The sequence below is a fragment of the Microtus oregoni genome, unplaced genomic scaffold, assembly GCF_018167655.1.
Source record: "Microtus oregoni isolate MIOR12 unplaced genomic scaffold, Mior012 000038F_ref0000394, whole genome shotgun sequence".
NCBI lineage: Eukaryota > Metazoa > Chordata > Mammalia > Rodentia > Cricetidae > Microtus > Microtus oregoni.
Window position 1 is genome coordinate 22,402,341 of NW_024543097.1, and position 21,972 is coordinate 22,424,312.

At 42.4% G+C, this 21,972-nt stretch overlaps 1 protein-coding gene across 1 annotated transcript in view; it reads left to right on the top strand.

Moving 5' to 3' along the window:
* Positions 1-510: 510 nt before the first annotated feature.
* Positions 511-21,972, top strand: part of LOC121433428 (serine/threonine-protein kinase 25) — a 36,595-nt gene continuing 15,133 nt past the window's right edge. Inside the window, exon 1 of the mRNA XM_041631823.1 lies at positions 511-684. The gene's annotated coding sequence lies outside the window, so the exon portion shown is untranslated. The remainder of the gene's footprint in view (positions 685-21,972) is intronic.

Genomic DNA, 21,972 nt, shown 5'->3' on the forward strand with positions numbered 1-21,972 from the left:
TTCTGGGAGTTGAACTCAGGTCCTCGGCAAAAGCAGTACTCCCTCTTAACTACTTCGCCATCTCTCCAGCCCTCTCTTGGTTCTCCCTGGTTTAAGAAAGCTTTCTACCAGCTGAGTTACATCTCCAGGCCCTGACCCAAGCACACCTTTTCTTGAGACAGGCAATCCTCCTGCCTCAGCTTTCTGAGGACTGGGACTCTAGAAACTTGCCACCAAACTCGGCTTTCCAGTCTTTTTAATCTTGATTTGGTTGGTGTGATGGCTGTTCTTCGTTGTGAACTTGACTACACATGGAATTAACATACCCCTACACTGGTGCATGTCTGTGAGGGATTTTTGCTTAGTTTGAAGTGGGATGATCCACTTCTAATCTGGATCTTTGAGATAGGAAGACACACCTTTAATCTAGATCATTTGAGCTGGGAAAACCCACCTCTACTCTGGGCCACACCTTCTGCTGGAAGCCTATATAAGGACAAGGAAGAAGGAAGCTTGCTCTTTGCCTGCTGCTCTTGCTTTGCTAGCAAGTGTCTGTTCCTTCACTGCCATTAGAGCCGACTTCTTCAGGGTTCCAGCATGTACAGAAGATGAGCCGAGACACCAGCCTTGTGGACTGAACAACTGCCGGATTCTTGGACTTCCCATCCACAGCCTGCTACTGTTGGATTAGCTGGACTGTGGCCTGTAAGTCATTCTAATAAATCCCATATATATATATATATATATGTGTGTGTGTGTGTGTGTGTGTGTGTGTGTGTAGATAGATAGATAGATAGATAGATTCTATAGGTTCTGTTACCCTAGAGGAATCTAATACAGCAAGCTATCTGTACACTTTCTATGAGAAATGTCTGCTTAAATTCTTTGCCCATTTTGAATTTTAGTTTAACACATCATTGCCGGGTCGCAGTTCTCTGTCTATTCAGGGTCTTAAACTTTTTCAGGTGTATAATTTGCAAACATTTTCTCCCATACTGTGGGTTCTCTTTTCTCTTTTTGTATGTGTATGTGGGTGTGGCTCTCGCTCTCTCTCTGTTTTGTTTTCTATGTGTGCCTGTCTGTAGGCGGATGCATCTGTACACATATCCATGAGTACAGTCACCCATGTAGGCATATCTAGAGGCCAGAGATTCTTCAATTGATTCTCCGCTTCCTTTCAAGAATATTTATTATTATTTATGTATATAGGTGTATATATAGGTGTATCTCTGTGTGTGTGGGTATATGCCACATGGGGGGGAGGGGTGCTCCTGGAGACCAGAAGAGTGTGTTAGGTCCTCTGGAGCTGTTGTTGGGGGGCGGGCAGTAATCAGCCGCCTGACACAGCTGCCAGGAACTGAAGAACAGGAAGCACTCTCAACTGCTGAGCTATCTCTCCAGCCCCTCCCCATCATGGCGGGAGACAGGATCTCTAATTGACCCTGGACATTGTAGTTTCAGCAAGACTGGCTAGCCAGTGAGCCCCAGGGATCTCCCTGTCTCTGCCAGCCAGCACTGGAGTTACGTATTTTGTTTTCACGTGAGGGCTGAGTGTCTGGACTCAGGTCCTTATGCTGGCCAAGCACACACTTCACCCAGCGGGCCACTGCCCAGCCTTCTTTGTGTGCGTGTGCTTGTTTTGGTTTGGTTTTGGGGTGTATGTGTGTGTGTTCAGGTGTGAGGTCAGGTATGTGTGTTGTGTTCCATGGCATGTTTGGAGGTCCGAGGACTCAGTCTTCACCATCCACCTTGTTTGAGAGGGCGTCCTTCATTGTTCCTCACGGCACATATCAGGCTACCCGGTCTGGGGGCTTCTCCTGTCTCCACAACTCATGTTGCTGGAGCACTGGAATTACCGATACCCAGCTCAGCTCACGTTCTGGGGCTGGGAACACAGGTGCTCACCCTTGCATGGCGACTACTTTACCCAGCCCCCTCTGTGTGTGTTCCTTAGAGGTTTATTTTTATTTATGTGTATGAGTGCTTTACCCGCACATACATGGGTCGTGTACCATGTGAGCGCCTGGTACCTGAGCAAAGACAGTTATGAGCCACCTTGGGTTCTAGTCACCAAACCCAGGTCCTCTGCAAGAGCAAGCAGCCTGTGTAGACCAGTCTGGCCTTGAACTCACTATGTAGGCCAGGCTGGCCTTGAACTTAAGTTGTATACCAGGCTGGCCTCTGTCCCAAGTGCAAGGATTATTCCTCTTTGGGTGTTTTGAGAGTGGGTCTTGTGATTTGTAGCCCTGGCTGACTTGGAACTTGCATGGATTCTTCCAACTTTACTCTTGCTTAGGACACTCATTTACATAAGTTTTGAAGTGACTTGTTTCCATCTTATCAGCTTGTTCTGCCCGGAACTACCAGAGAACAAACACGGTGAGCTTGCAGCTGGCACAGGGACACATTCCTGTGTGTCTTCTGGGGGCCGATCGCTGGCATTTTCTGTGAGGAAAAGGGGAAATCTGGAATCTTGTCCAGTCTTACCTAGTGGGAACCTTTGCTTTAAGTTTTCTGTTGTTGCTCCTAGTCAGAATCTCACTATATTGTCCTGGCTGGCCTGGAATCTGCTTTTTCTACCAGCGTAGCCTCAGACTTGAGGCCGCCGCTTGCTCATGTGTAACAGTGAACTCACAGCACCGTGCGTCTGTGTCAGAAGTTCTTGTCTTCCAGACACACACACACACTCAGATCTAGGGGCTAAATGGAGTCTGAAACTAGAGTCACAGAATATTTTAAAGATGCGTTAGACAAGAAAAAACAGTTTCAAAATGGAAAGCCAGGTTTAGGCGGTGGTCTGGACATTGCTGCCGACTCAGATAAGCTCTGGCTATAAGGAAGTCTTAAACAACCTGGCAGCTTCTGCCATGGCTCAGGATAATAACAAACCCTCCTCCCAAGTATGAGAGAGTCAAATGAACTGCAATGCGGAAACACTGAGAACCCGACCACTGTAAATGCTGTCTCAGGGGCAAAGAGACCCCACCTCCTGGGAGTGAGGGCAGGGATGTTAGTTCTATGGAGGGCAGTGGCCCCTCTAACATTTCAGATGTTTTGCACGCATTGACTCAGTGAGTCCCTTCCAGGAAATGTCCCTGTGCTCTCCTGTGTTATCATCACAGGGGTCACAGTACAGCAAAGGTCAGGACACACCCCGAGCTCATCACAGAGATGCAATCTATCCATAGATATTGGCCTAGATTTAGAATCCCGTCTGTTGTCAGGAAGATCAGGCAGGTGTCCTATGCGAGATGTTCTGCGCATGCTGTGCAGTGGGGGAGGGCATGGGATGCCTTTGTGTGCACTTCTATGTGTGCCTGGGAGTCTTCAAAGGCCCCTGGGGCTGGTAACAGCTGCTTCTCTGGGAGAAAAATCAGATAGGAAGGGTGGGAAAACGACTCAATTCCAGAGTCAATGAGTCTTCTCTCCTTCCTTCCTTCCTTCCTTCCTCCCTCCCTCCCTCCCTCCCTCCTTCCTTCCCTTCTTCCTTCCTTCTTTCTTTTCTTTCTTTCTTTCTTTTTTTTATTCTGAGACCCAATGCTTATTTTAATAAAAATTTTGTTTGGAGGTTTTACATTTCTCATGTGAATTAATCTTAATCCTATGCCCCATGGGTGGCCCAGTTCTGGGGAGCAAGTGCCCAGCTTTCCTCAGTGTGTGGGAGCCTGAGTGTCAGGCCTTTCTCCTGTCCTGTTTGGGTTCCAGGAGGGAGAGCAGGTGGACTCTCATGCCTGGGCTTCTCCTCTCTACTCTTACCTCAGGGGTTACAAGGGAATAACAGAGATGGGGAGAGAGGATAAAGCTATCGGTCAAAAAAGACTAGAGCCATTGTGACGGCTATTCTTGGTTGTGAACTTGACTACATCTGGAATTAATTAATACCCCAAAATGGAGGGGCACACCTGTGAGGGATTTTTGCTTAATTTGAAATGGGAAGATCCACTTTCATCTGGATCATTGAGGTAGGAAGACACACCTTTTGTTATTTGAACTGGGAAAACCCACCTCTGCTCCAGACTGCACCTTCTGCTGAAGCCTATATAAAGACAAGGAAGAAGGAAGCTTTTACTCTTTTCCTGGTTGCCCTTGCCTTGCTAGCAAGTCCATTCCTTCACTGGCATTTAGAGTCTACTTCTTCAGGATTCCAGCATCTACTGAAGACCAGCCGAGATGTCCAGTCTCGTAGACTGAGCAACTATTGCGTTCTTGAACCTTCTGTTCATAGCCAGCCATTGTTAGATTAGCTGGACCACTGCCTGGTCATTCTAATAAATTGTATAAATCCCATAGATATAGTGTTGATATATATTATATACCTATTATATATATAATATATATAATTTTTTTTAGACAAAGTTTATTTGTATAGCTCAGGTTGATCGGAGGTCTGACTGTCTCTGCCTCCTGAGTGGGGATTAAAGGTGTGTGCCACCACTGTCTGAGCTTCACAACAGACACATGTGTCACCCCTTCTAAAGGTGAGGGTACCAAGAAGGAAAGAAATGAGGTGGTCTGTGCTGCCTGAGGGGTCTGCAGTTCCCATGCTGCCCTAGCAAAAACTCCAAGGACATATTTCACAGAAATAGAAAAAATAGTTCTAAGTTTCATATGGAGTCACAAAGGATCTCAAGTAGCTACGGACATCTGGAAAAGGCAAACAGCTGAAGCAGGACTGGATGGCATACACATGTCATCATCCCTAGAGGAGACATGGAGGCAAAGAGAATCATGGCTTCAAGGCCAGCCTGGGCTAAATAGGGAGACAGTGTTTCAAAAAGTATGGGTATCCTGAATTCTATCCCTAGCACTGGCAAAAAATACAAACCAGATGGAAGGGGCTGAAGAGAGAGCTCAGTGTTTAAGAGCACTCATTAGTTTTTTATATGACCTGGGTTCCATTCCCAGAACCCACATGATGGCTTGCACCATGCATAACCCCAGTTCCAAGGTATCTGACACCCTCTTCTGACCTCCATGGGCACCAGACATACACATAATGGTACACATACATACGTCTAAGCCAAACACTCATGCACATAAAATAAAGAAATATACAAAAAAAAAAAGAAAGTTGGAGACATCTTGGGGCCACATTTCAAAACTATAGTAATCAAAACAGTAGGATATTGGAGTAAAAACAGACATACAGGCAAATGGAACAGAAGAAGGTCCAGGGGGATAAAACCTACAAATACAGGGTTTCTGTGGTTTGAATGTTTATCCCCTTCCAAACTCATGCCGGAGTTCAATAACCATTGCAACAACCTTGAGAGATAAGACCCTCAAGCAGCACCTGGGCTGTGGGGGTTCCAGCCTCACGAATGGACTAATGCCAAGGGAACGACACCCGGCTGTCTTGCTTCTGTCTCCTTGTCCTCCCATTGTGGAAAAATGCAGTAGGGAAACCTCGTCATACGCCAGCATATTGATCTTGGCCCTTTCAACCTTCAGATATGGGAGAAAGAAATATCTTTCTTACAAGTTACACAGCTTTGAATGTTTGGTTATAGTAGACCTGACTACAGACAGACTCAGGCAGCCATCAGTCTTCAACAAAGCTCGCGGGAATACACAGAAGGGAAAGACGGTATCACCAACATGCAGTGCTGAGAAAATGGATGGCCACATACAAAAGAAGCTGTATCCTTGCCAGATACGAGGCACAGAAACCAACACCAAATAGACCCACGATTTACACACCTGATCTAGAAACCACAGGACTCCTAGAAGTGCAGAGGGAAGTCTCCTTGCCTTTGGTCATGGTAATGATTTTTCTGAATGTCATTCTAAAAGCAAAAACACAAATGGGACCTGGGTTAAATCCCCAGCGATGCATAAAGCAGGCTTGCAGGCTTGATAGTGCAAGTCTTATAATTATAACACCCAGGAAACGGAGACAGGATTATCAGAAATTCGTGTGTGTGTGTGTGTGTGTGTGTGTGTAGTTTATGCATAGCGGGGCGGGGGGAAATGATCATAATAAAGAAGAGGGGCCAGGCGGTGGTGGCACACGCCTTTAATCCCAGCACTCGGGAGGCAGAGGCAGGCGGATCTCTAAGTTTGAGGCCAGCCTGGTCTACAAGAGCTAGTTCCAGGACAGGCACCAAAGCTACAGAGAAACCTTGTCTCATTAGAAAAAAAAAAAAAAGGAAGAGGGAGCCCAAGATTGTGAAGTGGAAAAATATAGATCCAAGCATGTATACTATACAGGAGAGGGGGTGTGAGAGGGAGAGATCCCATAAGTAACCTGACATCACTGATGGTTGGGGTTAGAGGTCATCAGCAGAGGTCTTGCTTATCACTCTCATGGCTCTGGGTCCCATCTCAGCACCGCTGTGCTGCTCCGGCTATTTCTGATGAGATTATTTTTCCCTTGTAGATCGCAGTTTCTATCTGGCTGTTACACTGCCTGATACGATCTCTTTATCCCTGGGGTTGTGCAGTTTCGTTGGGTTGCTGTAAAAGGAGGTTGTTTTTTATTTATGCTGTTGACCTGTGAAGGGCACTTTTAAGAGCCTTTGTGCCTTTCTTCAAGTCTGGAAGGTCTTAGTTGGTATATTTTCAGACAGTATCAGGACCAGGAAGTCATGCCGGGTGAAGACTAGGTGGAAAGCATTGCAATGTGAGCCTGGAGTCTCAAAAACTCCCTGTGGGGTGTGTGTGTGCGTGCGTGCGTGTGTGTGTGCATGTATGTGTGTGCATGTGCACATGTATGCCTATGTGTGTGTTCTATGTGGTTGCATGCGTGTGCATGTGCATGCTTACACACTTGCGTGCAGAGGGCAGAGGTTGACATTGAGTGTCATCTTCAGTCCCCTTCACCTTATCTTTTGAGACAAATTCTCTCAGTGAATCTGGAGCTTGTCAACTTGGCCAGCTGCCTGTCCTGCTCCCCTCTTCCCAGAGCTGGGATTACAGAAGTGCTCCATCTTTCTTGGCTTCTATGTGGGTTCTGGAGATCTGAACTCAGGTCCATGTGCTTGCCAACTGAGCCATTTTTCCCACCCTCAAAAATTATTTATCCATCAAAGAAAATCTCCTAGTACCTTGTCTCCCGCCCCTGAGCCCCCAGCTGTGGTGGAGGCACAGTTTACACTGCCGCATTTGCTCTTGGTGGACTATAACTAAGGGATCTTAGACATTTGGTGGCCGTAAAACCTCAGTGAGGATTCCCTGGCTCTGCTCCTCCTGCTAGGTTATATTTCCTGTTTTCCTTTTACAGTTAAGACTGGGAAATTCCTCACACTCTGTTCTAAAACCACAAGTAAATATTTCTTGTCTAGCTGTAGTGTAATTCTAAGCATTGAAAGTCACCTTATAAACTGGTGTGCTATGTTGTGGGATAATCTTTTTGTACACTGTGAAGATATGTCTCTGCTAAGGCACCTTCTGATTGGTTTAATAAAGAGCTGAATGACCCATAGTGAGGCAGGAGAGGATAGACGGGACTTCCGGAAACAGATAAAAAAACTCTGGGAAGAAGAGAGGTAGGTTTTGCCAGAGAGACCCAGAACAAGTCGGAGGTATAGTATGGAGGAGAAGAAAAAAGTCATGTGACAGACACAGATTAGTATGAACGGTTTAATTAAAAAGTGTTAGCTGGGAACAAGCCTAAGCTAAGACCAAGGTTTCAGAATGAATAAGAAGCCTCCATGTCATTATTTGGGAGCTGGTGGTCCAAAGAGACACTGGCTACAGTGCTTACACCTTTAATCCCAGCTCTTGGGAAGCAGAGGCAATTGTAACTCTGAATTTGAGGCTTGTCTACATAGTGAGCTCCAGCTCAGGGACACAAAATGAGACCCTATGAAAAGGAAGAAAGAAAGAGAGAAAGAGGGACAGAGAGACAGAGAAAGAAAGAGAAGGAAGAAAGGAAAGGAAGGAAGGAAAAGAGAAAGAGAATCACATTTAACATTTTATTGTTATTGCTAAGACATCATTTGTTGCGGAACTGGGATAAGTACAAGAAACGTCCTCACCATAACAAAGCATATTTGCTAGAGAAGACTTTCTTTTCAGAATCACCTTCAGAGCAGAGGCTGTAGCTCAGGGGCTGTGTTTACCTATCTTGTGAGGTTCCCTCTCCAATACTGCAGCAAGTGCCAAACGTCCCATCCCTCATGTTCTCACAATGTAACTGAGATTTGGGCGGAATCCCTAAGATCTCACACTCCTGCCTCCAGGAAGGATTTTGATGCTTTCTCCCATTTACCTGGGTTTAGTGTGTGACTGACAGAGAGGTTGCATTTCTTCTGATTATAAGTCAATGAAAAGTATTCTGCCTTATTCTGTAGAATGTCAATCCTTGGAAACCCTTGCTCTGGCCTGAACTGTGTGCCCCCACCTCATCTGATGAAGCCCTGTGTGGTGGTTTGAAAGAAAATGGCTCATAGGTACTATTAGGAGATGTGGCCTTTTTTTTTTTTTTTTTTTTTGGCTTTTCGAGACAGGGTTTCTCTGTGGTTTTGGAGCCTGTCCTGGAACTAGCTCTGTAGACCAGGCTAGTCTTGAACTCACAGAGATCCGCCTGCCTCTGCCTCCCAAGTGCTGGGATTAAAGGCATGCTCCACCACCGTGGCCTCGTTGGAGTGGATGTGGCCTTATTGGAGTGGGTGTGTCACTGGGAGCAGGCTTCAAGGTTTCACAAGCTCAAGCTGGACCCAGTGTCTCTCTCTGCGAGCTGCCTGCGGATCCAGATGTAGAACTCTCAGCTATCTCTCCGACACCGTGTGCCCCTGCGTGCGGGCATGCTTCTAGCCATGATGATAATGGACTAAACTTCAGGACTGTAAGGCAGCCCCAGGTAATGGTTGCCTTTATAAGAGTTTCTGTGCTGATAGTGTCTCTTCACAGCAATAGAAACCCCCTGAGTCTCAAAGAGACTATATTTGGAAAGGGAGTCTCCAAGAGGTGAAGCTAAATAAGGTCACAGTGTGGAGACAGTGATAGGATTTAGGATTTTTTTTTTTTTTTGAGACAGGGTTTCTCTCTGTAGCCTTGGCTGTACTGGAACTCACTCTGTAGGCCAGGCTGGCCTCAAATTCACAGAGATCCTACCTCTGCCTTCCAAACTCTGGGATTAAAGGCCTATGCCACCACCTCCAGGCCGTGATAGGATGTCTTAAGGAGAATTGCCAGGTCCCACCCTCTTTCAGTCCTGAGAGCAGTGAGCAGGCAGTGGTACGCAGCCCACCTGGCCAGGAGCTGAACTAGCTACCGTCTTCATTTTGGGCTTCCCGACTTCCAGAACTGTGGGGAATAGATTTTGTTTTGTTAAGGTGATCAGGCTTTGGTATATATATTGTTATAATCTCTGAGCTGACATAAACAATCTTCGTATTCCTCCTGCCCAACCCATGGTGAGGAGTATGTAGAGTTCAGAACCAGGCAATGGATCCCCTGGAGTTGGAGTTACAATCTGTTGTGAGCTGCCCATGTAACTGTCAGCTAGAAACCAACCTGGTGCTGGAAATCAAGCTCAGGTCCTTTGCAAGAGCAGTAGGTGCTCTTAACTGCTGAGCCAACTCAAGTCCTCTATCTATCTATCTATCTATCTATCTATCTATCTATCATTTATTGTTGTAGGATATTCAAACATACTGTGAACCCTGAGTTTACATTTGTGTTAATTAAATAAAATCAACCTTGGGTCAGGAGGCAGAGCCAGCAAGTAGATGACAGAAAGTAGTCACAGAGAGTCAGAGGGAGTCCGGAAGATGGATAGAGATGCACAGGAAGGAGTAGAGAGGAACTTTATGTGTGGCGGGTTTTTTTTTTTTTTTTTGGTTTGGCGGAGCAGAAGGATACACTCTGAGACATCAGTGTTTTCACCCCAGCCTCTGATTCCTGAGTCTTATTGTTAAATAGAATGATAAAGGTTTAGTTAAAAACTGTATTTGGTGGCAGTGGCAGGAGGTGAATCTGGTGGGATATAAAAGTCCCACTGTTTCATTGCCTGAGAAGTAGTCCAGTAACTGCAGAGCTACAATTATTGGTGGAGAGAGCTGTAACTGCTGTGACTGTGGAAAAACATCAATTTATTTATGTGATTATTCTTTTTATTTTTCCTATTTATTTTCTGAGAGGCAGAAGCAGGAGGATCTCTGTGAGTTTAACACCAGCCTGGTCTACAGAGCAAGTTCCAAGACAACCAATAATATACCCCCACCCCAAAATAAAATAAATAAATAGAGAAGGAAGGAAGGAAGGAAAGAAAGAAAGAAAGAAAGAAAGGAAGAAGAAAAGAAAATATCTCCACGAGCTCTGACTATAGATAGCCTGTAGGGAAATTTTCTTAATTAGTGATTGATATGAGAGGGCCCAGCCCATTTTGGGTGGAGCCATCTCTGAACTGGGATAAGAAGGAAGGCTGAGCAAGCCACAAGGAACAAGCCAGTAAGCAGCACACCTCCATGGCTTCTGCATCGCCTCCTGCTTCTGTGTTCCTGCTCTGTTTGAGTTCCTGTCCTTTCTTTTGATGATGAACAGTGATATGGAAGTGTGAGTGAAAACAACTCTTTCCTTACTACACAGCAGCAACAACCCTAACGTCAGTACCGGGGTAGCGGGGAGTTGTTACGACAGACCTGACCATTGCTTGGGGATGATTGTGAGAGGACTTTGGAACTTTGGGCGGGAAAACCACTGAGTGTTCATACCTTGGTGAGCTGTTCTGCAGGAGCTTGGCCGATAACGATATGGACAGCAACACAGATAATGGAGCTGTAGTTTTTATCTAAGTTGTTCTATTACCAATAAAGACTAAAGAGTCAGATATTGGAGTGGAAACTTGATAGATCAAAGAAACAGTGGAGGAGTGGCCAGCTGACCTTCTCTCCACATTTCCCAGATCAAAAAGAGGCAACTCCCCTACACCTCAAATCTCGAAGTCCCTCCCTACTCCTTCCTATCAGTATTCTGGGTCCTCCATATTCTCTATGGCTACTTTTTGTTAACTAGTGACTGTCTCTGCCTCCTAATTCAAGGTTAACTGTATTAACACTATCTTGGGGTGTTACAGTTTGTTCAAATGTCCCACAACATTTCTCCTTTTTTGTCTAATTAAAAGAAAAGCTTTTAACTCTGACACAGTAAAACCATACAATAAATCAATAAGCAGATATTGTCTAAATAAAAAGGAAATGTTTTATCTCTAACACAGGAAAACTATATATAATAAGAACAATTATCAAATAAGATTATATTCATAATGTCAAGTTCATTTGTATTTGGCAAATTCAGAGAAAATATTCTATTATCTATCCTATCTTGATGAATCCAAAGTTTTATACCTAAACCACTTTCTATCATAGCTTCTATTACTATCCTAAAATATCCTTTTAGGTCTTAAAACATTTTCTTAAATGAACAACTTAAGCTTTTATGTCTCTCAGCCTTATATACTTTACATTTCTTTTGTAAATTTCTTTTCTAAATTTTGTAACAAAAAAAGTGATGTCATTATCTAGTCTTCAACCCCATCAGAAACCAAAGAAGGATAAAATATTACCTGAGTAAATAGGAAGTGTGCATAAACAACTTCCAAAACTATAAAAAGACAGAGACAGCTGACTGCCTACATAGTCACCCAAGATTCCTCTGCAACATTGGGACATCCATCTTCAGCTTACAGGCCTAGAATAGCTGACAGACTTTTCTGTGAAGCAGGAATTTTGAAGGACTGTCTGACCTTGTCTTGGCAAAAGTTCAGCAGTCAATTTCTGTGTGTCCTGCTTATACAATTTTGATAGCATATGATCAGCAGTCAAGAAAAGGAAGTTTCTTGCTCAGTGGCTAACCTTACCACAATGCAAGCAAACTCCATATGGAGGTTCTTTGATGCCCATCATCCTTTTTTTTTTTGAAGTTGATTAGTGCTGTTAGGAACAGATATATCTCACTATCATGAAAAAGCTTATGTTATTAAAACATCTTAAATGCCATATTTTGTAGGTCTCTGAAGTGTTTGAAGACCACCTATATATCTAAAATATATTTGTATAACCTTGAAAATATATCTAACATGACTACAAGTTTGATTGTTATAAATGACTAATTATGCACCTGCATTTCTTAATTATCATAAACAGTTTGTAATAATAGCTTTCAAGGACTAGAACTTTATATTATAATTTTAAATGAGTTGGTTAGGTAAAATAACTTATAGTATGTTGTAACAAAGATAACTATAAATTTGTATATACCAAATATACAAAAACCCATACCAATATTAAAACTAGTAGTTGTTTTTAGTTTAAAGGTAGATTCAATAATCAACCCTTTATTCTGTCATTCCTATATTCCCTTTTATATGCTTTTTTATATACTTTTCAGAAAGAGATTCCTGAGTGTAACCTCCTTTGCTTTGATTCATCCCTGGCCATGATCAATAACAACTTGCAATTGGTCCTCCCTAAATAATGACAAACATCCATAACTCATCAAATGACCAAGACCACCTACCCCAACTCTCGGGTGTTGTAATAGGAGCGGCAGGCTACGTTCCTGGCACCTGGCCGCCCACACTGCTAGCTTTATACCCAAAATAATTACACGGAAACGGTATTCTTTTAAACACTGCTTGGCCCATTAACTCTAGCCCTTACAGGCTAATTCTCATATCCTGATCAACCCATCTCTAATAATCTGTGTAACATCAGTCTTACCGGGAAAGATTCAGCATGTCTGACCTGGCAGCTTACTTCATGGCATCTGCCCGGGAGAGGGGAGCATGGCCTCTGAGCTCACTTCCTCTTCCTCCCAGCATTCTGTTCTGTTTACTCCTCCCACCTATGTTTTAACCTATGAGGCCAAGCAGTTTCTTTATTTTTTAACCAATGACCTTCCTCCATCACTCGGGAATGTGGGTGTCATGTTCTTAAAATTACTTCCTTTTGTCTGGGGAGGCAATAGCATCTTTAGGGGACCCTGAGAAAATTGGGATAATGGTCAAGTCCTGGCAGAACTAGCTGTATCATTTGTTGTTCAGTCTCTGTGTGATGGGAAAGTAGAGGATTTATTTGAAGTCCTGGATGGAGTAGTTTATGAGGCTAGACCATCTTAGCTAACCACTTTGAAGTTGTCCTGAGCAGTTTGTAGTTCAAAGATATCTTTGGGTGGTGTTTGTCAGCTCGGTGCCATTACTACAATTGAGGTGGATTTGTCATTGAAGGACTTCTTGGAGAAGTCAAAGGTCACTACCAGAAATGGTCACAGCTCACTGCAGAAAAATTTTTAACATTTTAAATGTCATATGCAGCAGATCTCCAAGATGTTAAAGTTCCACAATCTGTGAGATATTTCTGGGGTATACAAACTTAGTTCCTAGGTATCTGCTTTAGACTTAAGTCTGAAATCACATACAGGAAGCCTAGATAAAGCTTATTTCTAAAATTAGTTAGTGCCCCATATGACCATTAATATCACAACAGAAAGTTTATATATGTATATGTATGTGTGTGTTAGTCTTAGAAATTTTGAAATAATATTTATACCTTAAGAAAGTTTTAAAGAATCAAATGGAAACCAAAGGATAAGGGATTAGTGGCAATAGAATAGTGCCATAATTTTAGTTTTCTTCTGTCCCGTACCAGGTGACTCTTCTGACATGAGACAGAGATTTTGGATTTTCCTTTTACAAGCATGCCTGGGTTTAGAGATGAGATCTCCACCTTTCAACTACAAAGCCAGTTTTAATCTTTAATTGAATTGGGACCAGAAAAAGACATTTGCCTTTTATGTCTGTAGAGAGTAGCAGAAACAAATATTTGGAAAGATTTATGAAATTTTATCCTGTTGTAAATGAAGTATACCCATTAGACCAATTTTATTCTTCTTGGGATGTTATTATCTGTATGTTTCATCCTTCTGCTTCAGATGTCTCATTTGTTCAGTGGCCTTCAGACTCCTTAGTTCAATGCTTTTATTTTCCTGGAAAGACAAAAACAAATCCCTGCCCTGACCTAATTTTGAGGGGGTTCCCCTTTGGGGGAAGGTGGTTCATATCTTTGTTAAGACAAATGTTTTTGCCAACAGATATAGTATTATATTTTAATAATAAAAATTATTTTTTTAATACCTGACCTAATGAAAGGCATTTATTAGTTTTATAAGTTAGTGTAGGTAGACTTTTCTGTCCCACCAACCTGCTCCCAAATAACCACACAGAGACTTTTGATTAATTATAAATGCTCAGCTGATTTATAAGTTAGGCTTGTTACTAACTAGCTCTTTCAACTTAAATTAATCCATATTTCTTATCTATATTCTGCCACATGATGGTACCTTTTTTCAGCATGGCATGTTCATCTCATGCTTCTTATGTGTCTGGCTTGCAACTCTGCCCTCTTTATTCCCAGTGTTCTCTCACTCGATATCTCTTTCTGCCTAGCTATTGGCTGGTTGGCTCTTTCTTAAACCAATGAGAACAAAACATTGTCATAGTGTACAAAAGGGTTATTCCACAGCAGATTAGTTTAGATTGAATGATCAAGTTGTTTGATGAATTATCACCTCTCCTAATCAAGTAATCTCTGCTGTTTGAGTCTGATATTTACTAATTTTGAAGGTATCCGTGACTTTTATTTTCCTGTGGAAACAAAGGAAAAAACCTCTTTGCCAATGTAACACATATCCTGGTTTTCATTCTGAGGTTAACATATCTTTAAAATACATAGGCTTATTTAAAGTTAATAACGCTTTATATAATTTTTCTCTGGGGGGTCTTTATTACCCCTTTCTGTTTTTTTTTAAGATTTATCCATTTTTTTTGAGATTTCTTTTTAATAACAAATACAGGAGAATTCCAAGGACTGGTCAATTCAATATGTTGAGCATTTAGCTGTTCCTGTACTAGCTGTTCTAATTTTTCTGATGTCAAAGGCCATTGTTCCACCCACACAGGTCTGTCAGTCATTTTAAAGGTAGGACTGTTGATCCTTTGAAAGACCAACAGCGGTTGTGCCCTGCTAATGTACAACCTGAATAATCTGTGATTGTTTTTGATAATACATTTTAATATTTCTCTCAGAAGCTTTATTTTGTGGTTTGTTTCTGAGATTGGAGGAATGCTAACCTGTGCTTTTCATTGCTGTAACAAATCGCATTCCCATAAATTCATTGGCCTGTTAGCCACATATGGTTTTAATTTCCCTATCTGTTCATCTGACCCTATACACTCTACCCATCTTGTACTTTGTTTTACCTGATATAAAATTCCAATCCCTAGAAGCTAAATATTTACCTACTAAAGGGGCCAGTCTGGATGCCAAGATTTTGGTGAAATTATTGTTACATCTGCTCCTGTGTCTATCCATTTATTCATATTTTTAGTTTTGATCTTTGATCATTTATAGAAGGTCTCCTAAATATTTGTTTTCTGGTCTCTCCTGAACTTTTGGTTATATTTATAGAAGTTGTTCTGTCTTTGTCATCTCCAGAGTGGCATGGTTTTTAACAACAGGTATTAAGTTTGTTAATTGCACTGTGGATGAGTTTCTCCAATGCTGACAGGGAATAATTGAACCAAATTTGATAGTGGGGCCTCTGGGAGGCTCCCCAAGGCATTTCCCAAATGGCAAAGAGTTACCTTGCCTGTCTCTTGTTGATCTGTTTTCATTAGTCCAATGCTGGCCTTTGCCACACCTTCTGCATACTCCAAAAGATAGGGTCTTCTATTTGGATTATGTCTAGAAAAAAAAACCTTGTTTACAGGAACTCCCTGACTACAAAAACTTTTCAGATGACCTTGCTCACCACAATTAAAACACCTAACATTTTGATTTTTCTTAAAATTTTTGGAAATCACTTTTCCCAGCTAAGTGTCATCATAAGCATGAGATCCAACATCAGTTGTATTTCTAGTTCATTCATCTACTTGCCTTTAAAGACCTAATCACCCTTTCTGAATTAGCATTTTCAAAATCAAAGATTCAATTAATATTTATCTGACTTTTGGATATAATAATGTTCTATTCATAACTGAAGTCAACCTTGTCCCAAGTATTAAAAGCTGGTAGACATCATAGTGGTGGTGTAGGAGGTCCTTCTGTTTATGTGTTACTTTCATTGGTTAATGAATAAAGAAACTGCCTTCGCCTTTTTTTTTTTTTTTTGGTTTTTCGAGACAGGGTTTCTCTGTGGTTTTGGAGCCTGTCATGGAACTAGCTCTTGTAGACCAGGCTGGTCTCGAACTCACAGAGATCCGCCTGCCTCTGCCTCCCGAGTGTTGGGATTAAAGGTGTGCGCCACCACTGCCCGGCTGCCTTGGCCTTTTGATAGGGCAGAACTTAGGTAGGCAGGGAAAACAGAGCAGAATTCTGGGAGGAAGAAGAGAGAGTCAGAGAGAAGCCATGGATCCTCTGCCTGAGATGGATGCCAGTTAGAATCTCCAATAAGCCACTGCCATGTGGTGATAGATGGATTAATGGAGATGGGTTAAACTAATATGTAAGAGTTAGCCAATAAGAAGTTAGAGCTAATGGCCAAGCAGTAATTTAATCAATACAATTTCTGTGTGGTTATTTCGGGGCTAAGCTAGCGGGGCGGCCAGGACAAACAAGCGGGACCTCTCCATACAACACCATAGAACCATGGTGGGATCATCAAGTCCAAACAGTCTTTGCAAATCAGCATATTGGCCTTTGCTCAGGAAATGATCTTGGGAAATATCAGTACCTCTAGCAGCCTTGTCCCATTCTTCTATGGCCCTAGCTTCCTCTTTTCACCATGTTCTCCATTGTAACTGAAGACCAGCCTCTAATATTGCTATATCTAAATCTTTCCAGTCTTGGGGGATAATTCGGTTCAGTGAATTTTACATCTGCTTCACAAAAGGTGAATGCATATCATATGAAATAACCACTTCCTTAAATATCCTCAAATCTAATACTTCTATAGGATTCAATTTAACTTATGACCTTGGGGGTGCCTGTGATCTGCTGGTTATTCTTGTATTGTAACTGGATTAACTAAGTTTGCTTTTCTAATAACCGTGGGCCTCCCCTCTTCAGTTTTGCTATGCAGTGGGGTGGTAGGTTCTGTTCTAAATTCCTCTGTCTTTGTCTGAATATTTTTTTTTATTTTCGTTAGTAGGTCTTTCGAAACTTGTATCTTATTGATAGTAAGTCTTTCTAAGGCTTGTTTCTTATCAGTCAAATTTTCATATTTGACACTATTAGCAAATAACTTTTTTGTTGTTGTTTTTAGTTTTGGTGTTCAGGCTGGAGAGATGGCTCAGTGGGTTAAGAGCATTGCCTGCTCATCCGAAGATCCTGATTCAATTCCTGGCAACCACACGGTGGCTCACAACTGTCTGTACCCTTAATTCCAGGGGATCTGACATCTTCTTCTGACCTCCTCCAGTACCAGGCACACTCCTGATGCTCATACACACATGCAATTTAAAAAAAAAAAGTTTAGTTTTGGTGTTCATGTTGGGTTTTCAAGACATGGTTTTGCTTTGTAGCCTTGGCTATCCTTGAACTCACTTTGAGACCATACTAGCCTCAAACTCAGAAATCTGCCTGCCTCTGCCTCCCATGAGATTAAAGGCATGTGCCACCACATTTGGCTTCAATCCACTTTTTAAAGGATAAATTATGAATTACCAAATGATAGTAGTTATAATCAACATCACATCAATCTCAGCTAAGTTGGTTATCTCTTCATTGTAGGCGGAGACTGTTCATTTGTTTCCCAACTGCTCTGACTCAAATAATCACACAGAAACTGTATTACAACACTAGTTGGCCAATAGCTTAGGCATATTCCTGGCTAACTCTTATATCTTAAATTAATCCATTTCTGTTAATATATGTATCACTATGAAGCTGTGGCCTACCAGAAAGGTTTTTCAATGTCTTTCTTTTTTGGCAGTTACATGGCGTCTCCTTGATTCCGCCTACTTTCTCTCTCTCTCTCTCTTCCTCGCTCTCTCTCTCTTTATGTCTCTGTTCAGATTTCCTGCCTGTCTTTGCTCTGCTAAGTCATTGGCCCAAACAATTTTATTCATTAACCAATAAAGGCAGTACATATACAGAAGGACATCCCACATCATCTCCCGTTTTCTGTCTAAATGAAAAGTAAGGTTTGAACTTTAGCATAATAAAATTACAAATACAAAACAGTTAGCAAGCAATAATTACAGTTACAATATCTAGTCCATTTACATTTGGCAAATTAAGAAAACTATTATCTATCCTATCTTTGTGAGTCTAAAATTTTATATCTGATTTATCTTTTATCATAACTAAGGAAAACTATAACTATCTGACTTTAACTCTTTAAAGAGCCTGGAAAGATATAATATTACTCAAGTAAACAGGAAAGTGCATTGAAAGCAACTTACACAGGTCTAGAACTGACAAAAACATCTTGCTGCCTGGACGGTCACCCAAAGTTTTTTTGTAATATTGGAGCACCCATCTCCAGCCTACAGGCCCATAGTATCTAACAGACTTTTTCATGAAGCAGTAAAATTTAAAAGACTTAATTGCCTATATTGGCAGAGTTCATCAGTTGTTTTCTTCTGTGTCCTGAAGAATGTCTGTCAGTTTCTATTGTGAAGAAGAAACCCTCAAGGCCCCACATTGAGCCCCATTTTGTAAATAAAGATGGCTTTTTTGTTCCCTTACTGTTCAGACCTGAGTAATCACACAGAAACTATATTAATTACATAACGGTTTGGCCAATAGCTTAGGTGTCTTTCTATCTAGCTCTTATATCTTAAATTAACCCATTTCTATTAATCTGTGTATCACCACAAGGCTGTGGTGTGTTCTAGCATCTTTCTCCTTCAGCAGTTACATGGCATCTTCTTGATTCCACCTATTCTCTCTGTATAGCTCTGTTCAGATTTCCCACCTGGTTTTGCTCTGCTAAGCCATTGGCTGAAACAGCTTTATTCATCAACCAATAAAAGCAACACATATACAAAAGGACATCCCACATCACTTCACCTATTTTTCTCCTTCTTCAAGTCTTCCATACTTGCACTATTCAGAATCCTAGCTCCCTCTATTGTGATATTTCCCATTATTAATATGGGAAATATTTTTCTTTTTTGATATACCCTAACTCGCACATTAAGAATTTCCCAGATGGCTCACCAAATCCACTGACTTTTAGTTTGTCCACATCAGCAGTGAGGGTGAAGGTGGTGTCAGGATGCCAGGGGGCACAGTTGGGGAGTGGTACCCAGGCAGATGCTGGCTCAATTGGTGCTGAGGGTATGGGGGAAAGGGGTACAGCAAGCTAGGGCACAGTGGGAGCCAAGGACATGGCAGGTGTCAGAGCTGCCTGGCTGACAGAGCCTGTGGTTGGTGGCTGTAGCAGGACCAAGTGGGAATGGAGTGTCCTGTGTGCCCATGTGGAGGATTAGCAGCAGCAGAAGCCTGAGCAGGTTCTGTAGGTGGGTACATGTGACTTTGGCCCAGGGAGTGGACACAGGGGAACTACAGCAAAAGAAGGTGTGGGTGGTGGTGATGGGAGAAACCATCCAAAGAGTCCAAGGAGTGACTGCAGCAGTGTGTGTGTGTGTGTGTGTGTGTGTGTGTGTGTGTCTGCTTATGTGTGTGTATGTGTATGTATGTGTGTGTGAGTGAGTGGTGGCTTCAGAAGCATCCACATGATGTTGTGCCACATGTTGGGTGCCAAATGTTTTTATCTAAGTTACTCTATTACTAACAAGGACTTGGGAGTCAGATATTGGTATATCTGATATATATCTTTGATATATACCTGATATATCAAAGAGGGAGCAGAGAAGCCACTACAGAGGCTTGGTTTATGAAGTTTCAGAGGGAAGTTTGTGAGTCCCTTAATGATACTATCAGGGAAGTTTGCTATTTTGAGTTGAGAATCTGTGGTTCTGATCTGGTGGGCCTGAAGAGACATGATTAACAAGATGCCAGAACTACTCAAGTGAAATTTTGCTTTGCTGGCTCAGTTGATGCTGGTCAGCTGGAGCTGAGAAATCAGTGGTGATTAAGAAGAGACCAGTAGGGGGCTGAAGAGATGGCTCAGAGGTTAAGAGCACTGACTGCCTCCTAGTCCTAGGACTAAGTTGTGTACCACCACCACCTAGTGAAAATAGATTTTTTAACAAAATAAAATATGATAATATAAAGCAAAAACCATCATATCAAACTTGAATAAGGCAAACCAACAGAAGGGAAATATCTCCAAGAGGAGGCCCAAGATCAGAGACCCACTTATCCACACACTCAGGAGTCTTATAAAAAAGATTAAACTGAAGACCATTTGTAAGGCCCTGGTACAAATCTGTGTAGGCCCTATGCATGCTGTGTCAATCTCTGTGAGTTTATATGAGCTTTTCTCAGTTGATTCAGAGGGCCTTGTTCTTCTGGTGTCCTCCATCCCCTCTGCCCCCCCCACTACTTCTGCCTCCTCTTCTGTGGGGTTCCCTGAGCAGGAAGGGGAGAATTTGCTGGAGGCGTATCACTTAAAGCTGCATGTTCCAAGCACACACTCTCTCTCTCTCTCTCTCTCTCTCTCTCCCTCTCCCTCTCCCCCTCCCCCTCCCCCTCCCCCTCCCTCCCTCCCTCTCTCTCTCTCTCTCTCTCTCTCTCTCTCTCTCTCTCTCTGTGTGTGAGATCTGGCTGTGGGTCTCTATATTGGTTGCCCTCTGCTGCAGGATGAAGCCTTCCTTATGATGGTGGAATAAAGTCTTGATCTGTGAGTGTAGCTGAATATTATTAGTAGTCATTTTATTGTTACTTTTTTTAGAGCAGCCATGTTTGGTTTTACCCTAAGTCTCTGGGCTATGTAATCTGGTTCTTGTCACCCAAGCAGTGTACCATATGAGCTCCATTGTGAAGTGGGCGAGCCTGACATCAAACCAGACAGTGATTTGTAACTCCCACGAGTCCTGTTCCACCATCGCACTATTGTGTTGTGCAGACAGGACAGACAGAATGTAGACCAAAGATTGTGGCTGGGCTGGTTTAACCTTTCTCTTTTGGTAGCCTGCAGAATCCCTTCCTAAAGACAGTAGACCACATGAGCGAAGGTTCTTTGTGGGCATCAGCTTGGCTTCTCCATGTTCAGCATGGATATTACACGGGCTCTTAACTAATGAGCCAACGCTCCAGCCCCAAGATTGAATTTTTTTAAGTGTTTGAAATTGTAAGACTATGGGACTTTTTAAGTTTGTAAAATGTTTTATATTGTGATGTCGATATTAATGTGTAATCCTGGGGCTAAAAAATGCTGTGCTTTACAGTTTGTGTGTCAGGTTGACAAGGGGGTCGGTCGGTTGTGCTGGGTAATTTTATGTCAACTCAAAATACACGAAAGTCATCTGAGATCATAAGATCAGGATGTAGGCATTTTCCTAATTAGTGGTTGATGAGGGAGGGGCTAGTCCATTGTGGGTGGTGCCATGCCTGGGCTGGTGATCCTGGATTCTATATGAAAGTAAGCTGAGCAAGCAATAAGAACAAGACACTAAGCAGCACCCTCCATGGCTTCTGCATCAGCTCCTGACTCCAGGTTCCTGTCCTGTTTGAGTACATATCCTGACTGTGAAAATGCACAGTGGTACGTAAGCTTAAGCCAAATAAACCCTTTCTTCCCCACGTTGCTTTGGTCATGGTGTTTTATCACAGCAATAACTAAGCCACAATGATTTTATTGTTTTATATGTATAATGAGACATTTCACATCCATGTATGTCCGTGCACCACTTATGTGCCTGGTGCCCACAGAGGCCAGAAAAGGATTCAGATCCCCTGGAATTAGAGTGACAGGTGGTTGTCAGCCACCATGTAGCTGCTGGGAATTGAACCTGGGTTCTCTGCAAGAGCCTGCAGTGCTCTTAAGAGTTGAAAAAAATCTCTTCAGACTCTTGGGAAATGATTCAGAGCCAAATCACAACAGAAGTCTTCCTAAATAGCAACAGCCCTTGGCTATCTGATCCAAGAACAAGGCAATAAGAAGACATAAAGTTTAATCTCATGAATAGGGCTTTTCACA